Source organism: Sinocyclocheilus grahami, unplaced genomic scaffold (assembly GCF_001515645.1).
Source record: "Sinocyclocheilus grahami isolate Dianchi unplaced genomic scaffold, SAMN03320097.WGS_v1.1 scaffold1360.1, whole genome shotgun sequence".
Lineage (NCBI taxonomy): Eukaryota > Metazoa > Chordata > Actinopteri > Cypriniformes > Cyprinidae > Sinocyclocheilus > Sinocyclocheilus grahami.
The window spans coordinates 128389-133958 of NW_015506539.1; the positions used below are offsets into that span (position 1 = coordinate 128389).

General features: G+C 39.2%; 1 long non-coding RNA gene and 1 pseudogene across 5 annotated transcripts in view; both read left to right on the forward strand.

Annotated features, from left to right (window-relative positions):
- The first annotated feature begins 838 nt into the window (after positions 1-838).
- LOC107569567 (acylamino-acid-releasing enzyme-like) overlaps positions 839-5570 on the forward strand; it is a 31342-nt pseudogene continuing 26610 nt past the window's right edge.
- Positions 4167-5570, forward strand: part of LOC107569572 (uncharacterized) — a 2278-nt gene continuing 874 nt past the window's right edge. The window contains exons 1-6 of one of the 5 annotated variants that reach the window (XR_001606913.1): positions 4167-4312; positions 4411-4473; positions 4740-4910; positions 4989-5119; positions 5361-5468; positions 5554-5570. This is a non-coding gene — a long non-coding RNA (uncharacterized lncRNA). The remainder of the gene's footprint in view (positions 4313-4410; positions 4474-4739; positions 4911-4988; positions 5120-5360; positions 5469-5553) is intronic. The other 4 variants (XR_001606914.1, XR_001606916.1, XR_001606917.1 and 1 more) reach the window with 4 other exon arrangements.

Below are 5570 nucleotides of genomic sequence, written 5' to 3' on the forward strand. Positions count from 1 at the left end.
GAAATCTGCAAACATGGCAACACCATGTTACTCAAAATGCTCAGTTTTCACAGAACAAACACGCAGTCTTAGTGTGGATAAAAAGCTACAATTTAGAGAACAAGATGTGTTTTAAAATGTATTGGAATTAGTGTAGATGTAGCCTAAATGACCTCGAGTGGCTCAGAAAACGCTTGGAATTTAATCTGGTTACACTTTATTTCGATAGTCCACTTTAGACATTCTACTAACTATAAGTAACTTTGTAACTACATGTCAACTACATGTCAACTAATTCGCATCCATTTGCAACTACATGTCTACTAACTCTCAGAGTAGACTGTTAGGGTAGGTTTAGGGTTAGTAGAATAAGTTGACAAAGAAAGTGTTAGAAGATATTAAGCAGACAGTCTACTAATACTCTACTAACTGCCAGTTGACATGTAGTTGCAAAGTAACGTACTGTTAATAGAATGTCTAAAGTGGACTATCGAAATAAAGTGTTACCTTTAATCTTATTGAATGATTTGTGTTGGAACTCAGATTAACAATCTGATCACAAGTGCTCCTCATCTACATGAGACTCTACATCAGGGGTGTCCAGTCCTGCTCCTGGAGGGCCACTGTCCTAAAAGTTCAAGGTCTTCAGGATTACCAACTAGAAACTTCTAGGAGAGTCTGTAGAGGCAGGTTGGACGCTGGCCCTCCAGGAGCAGGACTAGACACCCCTGCTTTACAACGGTGCTTCTCAAACCTGTCCTGGGGACTCCAAACTACTGCACATTTTACATGTTTCCCTCATCAGTCACATGCAATTCAAGTCTTTTAATCTCTAATCAGCTGGTGAGTTGAATCAGGTATGTTAGATGAAGAAGACCTGGTGGGTCTTCTCCAGGACAGGTTTGAGCAGCACTGTTCTACAGGATCTGCAAGGAAGAAACTTTCCAGTGATTTCTCTTTTTAGCAGTTTGCGCTCTCTCTGTCTGTCTGTCTAGATCTGGCATAAGAACAAGAAGCTGAAGTGTCTTAATCTGACGACTCTCAACAAACATGGCAAAGTGTATGAAGATGGTAAGAGGAAAACATCCACAACCTGTTACCAAAAACAGCATATCAGGGCTCTAGACTGACTAAATGGTCACATTGTAAATAGTGGCACAGTCTTAATAGTGCAGCACAGGGGTGATGCAGAAATGAAACTTTGTGAAGCACAGAAGGCATTCCTCTCAACTGTATCACAAAGAGGGTCATTACTCAAAGCTTTTACAGCACTGTCTGCGCTGTGGCCATATTGCGGTCAAAAGAATCAGTAGCACCTACTCTGCCACATGGCTTTGTCTCACTACAGCCGCTTATTTCACATCTGGTTCTGCAGCTGAGCAGTCATGTGGTTCTCAGCTGAATATAGCTTTGGATGTCATGGATCACATGCTTTAGGCAAAAACGTATTATGCTCAGCTTCAGTGTTTTTGCTGTTTGTTTTTCTAACGCAAGCTTCAGCGTCGAGCGTAACATCGCTACAGCTCAGGCCATTTTGAACATTCAAATTTGACAGGTTTTCTCTTCCACTATTCTAATTTGTGACCCTGGACCACAAAACCAGTCATAAGGGTAAATTTTTTGAAACTGAGATTTATACATCACCTGAATAAATAAGCTTTCCATTGATGTATGGTTTGTTAGGATAGGACAATATTTGGTGAGATACAACAATTTGAAAATCTGGAATCTGAGGGTGCAAAAAAAATCAAAATATTGAGAAAATCATCTTTAAAGTTGTTCAAATAAAGTTCTTAGCAATGCATATTACTAATCAAAAATTAAGTTTTGATATATTTACGGTAGGAAATTTACAAAATATCTTCATGGGACATGATCTTTACTTAATATCCTAATGAATTTTGGCATAAAAGAAAAATTTATGATTTTGACCCATACAATGTTTTGTTGGCTATTGCTACATATATACCTGTGCTGCTAATGACTGCTTTTGTGCTCCAGGGTCACATATTATTCATGTAGAGCCCTGAATGTGTTCATTCACCCATCAGATTACCCGACATACATTAACACATTATAAAAATGACTGATAACGACATATGGAGTGTGATACAGTATGAGGAAAGTCAAACAATGACAAACAAAATATGAATTTTTAAATAGACAATTGCCTTTATCTTCCTTGCTTTTGTTAGTTGATGGCAGGGAATATAAAGGCCATTTTACACTGTAGAAGTCAATGACAGCCCATAGAACCATTCGAAGGAAAATTATGAAATTTTGCATATGATCATGACCAAGTTTGTATTTATTTTGTTTGTTCTTACTTGTCTCTTCATCATGGCTTACGTTTCAAATAAATGTCTGATTATTTTATCTTACAAAAAATTGGCACAATACATTGCTGAACTGAGCCACATAAAAATGACTGATGATATTTTTTTTATTTTTCCCTACAGTTATGAAGTAAATATCAATATAGACCCTAAACAGGAAGTGAGGCTGTATCTGGACCATGCTTTGGTCTGTTTAAATTAAATTGGTAGACAATATTTGGCACCATAATCTTGCTGAGTGTGCTTACATTGCCACCTACAGGCCAAGAAACTTGAAAACCTTTGCATAGCTTGTGTCCTAAAATCAAGCTCTTGTGTGTTAATGTAACCGCATTCAGCATCAGAAGCAGACACGGTCTGATAATCTTGATAATCAGGGTTCTCTGTTCTCAGATCAGTTTGGCTGTATGGTCTGGTCTCATTCAGAGACTCACCTCCTATATGTAGCTGAGAAGAAACGACCCAAGACAGAGTTGTACTTCCAGGTCACGAATGCAGATGATTACACAAAACCCACATGCTTTCTAACGATTCATTCTATGAGTACATTCTTCATCTGACCTCATGTTCCCTTAAACTGCAGGGGCCTGAGACGGGTTTGCTCGCTGATGAAGAGGAGACCATTAAGACAGACTAGAAGGAGGAAACAGTCCTGGTACAAGTTTGTGCCATCTTCTTTTACTGTAGTTTGGTTAATAATTTCAGGTAGATTTGTGTTGGGAATGACTGTGTATGTGTCTGTGGCAGGGTCAGCAGTTTGAGTATTATGAAGACTGGGGCGAAGAACTTGTGAATAAAAGCAGCCCAGTGCTCTGTGTGCTGGACATCGAAGGCAGTAACATCACTGTTCTGGAAGGAATACCCACCAACATCTCCCCAGGACAGGTACACTCTCTGTGTTTGTGTTTTAGACATGGGTTCAAAGTAAGGTGGCACAGATTTGCTGAAAATGATATTGTGGTTATTTTGATATTTTATATTGATTTCCCCTGTAATAAGCTTTAAAGTGGTCATCGGATGCCCATTTTCCACAAGTTGATATGATTATTTAGGGTCTTAATGAAAAGTCTGTAACATAGTTCGGTTAAAATCTCTCAATGGTAGTGTAAAACAACACCGTTTTTACCCTGTCAATAACTGCTCTGTCGACAGCACGCTGTTGTACTGCATTTCGCTTTAAATGCAAATGAGCTCTGCTTGCCCCGCCCCTCTCTTTCGAAGCCACTCTCTGAGAGACGGTAAACTTTAGCCACATTCATCACAAAACTCGCTAACTAGCACATTATTAGGAAAGGCGATTTGCAAAGATTCATAAAAACCCTTATACTCGCTTCTTCTGGAGGTGAAGCTGGATCACGAATGATTCGCGCGAACATAAACGCATTTACTGTATGTAGATCGGGGGGCGTATTCCCTTCAGAAACAAATGTAATCCACTGTCTTCAGCGGCTCAGATGTCGGGAGTAAATGATGACTGCTATGTTCATTATTACATCCAACAACAGAACACCTCAATCGCTTAGGAGTCATTCTTGTCTACATCTGCTCTGGCGTCGAAACAATAGGCCTATTTCACAACGTGAAAGCAAACCGGAAGTAGGGAAAAATATTTTCCGGTGAAAGCGCTAGCCGAACAGTGGCGGAGTCCAAAAGTAATCAGTCGTGTAGTGTACCTTTGTGTTCTAATTCAAAGAAAAAGCAACCTTACTTATCATTTCATAGTTTTCCCATCGACGAAAATTTAAGAAAGCGTTGGATGTGGGCCATATGGAGAAAAGATGGGACATTTACTGTGAGGAAAGGTAGCACTTTTGTGCTAACTGTTAAGCACTTCACGGATGATGAGCTGTGCCTTCCAGGTTTGCATGGAACAGTTGGGGAGAAGTTAAATCACGCTAGACTCGGACATCAAAAGGAGGTGTTCGTGGTGCAGAGAAAGCAGTAAATGTCGAAATGGAGAGTGTTGGTGCATGATTACAACAGCCGTCCAGCCCCGGGTGAGTATAGCGTTAACTAATACAATAACTAAATTAAAATAAATAAATAAAAACATAAAATTTTAATAAAAATCTAACTCTTTACTTGTAATCAGCAGTATCCTCTCAGATTCTGAACACATCAACCCCTCCTGACATGTCATCTTTCCAGTTTAGGATAGGTATGTTACAACAATATATTTTCAATATTTGGAAATAAAGATCTGAGTAAGACCTATCATAAAGCTTAATCTAAATCAAATGGTTACAAGTTATAAAAAAATCCCGCAGTCTACAGTGAACATTATTTACTTTTAATGTAATTAATTGAAGCATGACTTATAGGGGTAGTTCACCCAAAAATGAAATTTGTCATTTACTCACCCTCAAGTTGTTTCGAATTTGTTCTGTTGAACGTAAAAATATGTTTTGCCTATTTTCTTCCTAGCAAAACATCAATGTATGTGCCAAAGTAGAATTCATCAACTTTAGCCTTGATCTCTTTGACCAGCTCATCGTCTCTACACACCCTATCTACATTGAAGTCACCCCTTGTATTTGTCACCAGATCACACCAAGCTAAGCCAGTAACCATCAGCTGACCTTGGACTTGCCAATGGTAGGTGTGTTTTTCTTAGTTTTGCTTGGCCCCCAACAAATTCAATGTGTGATGCCTCTCCAATGTCTTTCACATCAGGGCACTTAACTTCTACCAGGCCATAGGAAGGTTCTTCATTTGGGTGCACCACTTTGCCATCTGGACTTGCACTAAGGTGTGGAGCATCTGGGTGGATGATGAAACCAGATGGAAGAACATTAACATCAAAGGTCTCAGCTAGGGCTGAGCGATTTGTCAAAAAATTTAAAAATCTATTTTTTCAGAACATTTGACCGATTCTCGATTTTTTTACAATTTTTAACTAGTCAACTTGAAAATGTAGCTACAACATGATTCAAGTAACTTTTTCTTTATTAACCCTCTAGTTAAAGAAATTATATTCCAAGTGCAGCACACAGTTGTCAACATGATGTAAATGTTAAACAAATCACTTGTTAAATATCTTTGCAGAAACGATGCATTGCTTTGGTGTGGGGGGCACCTTTAATGATCCGGCCAGCCCGTGTCATTGCAGTGGATTCGGACCTCACATGAGCTGCTTCATAGAACTTGCTTGCTGTAAGTCAAGGGCAATGCATTCTAACCCATAGTGGGCTTTTTGATTGATCACGTGTTCCCCCCTAAATGATCCCTGTCATTTCAGATGTCACCTCCAGACTC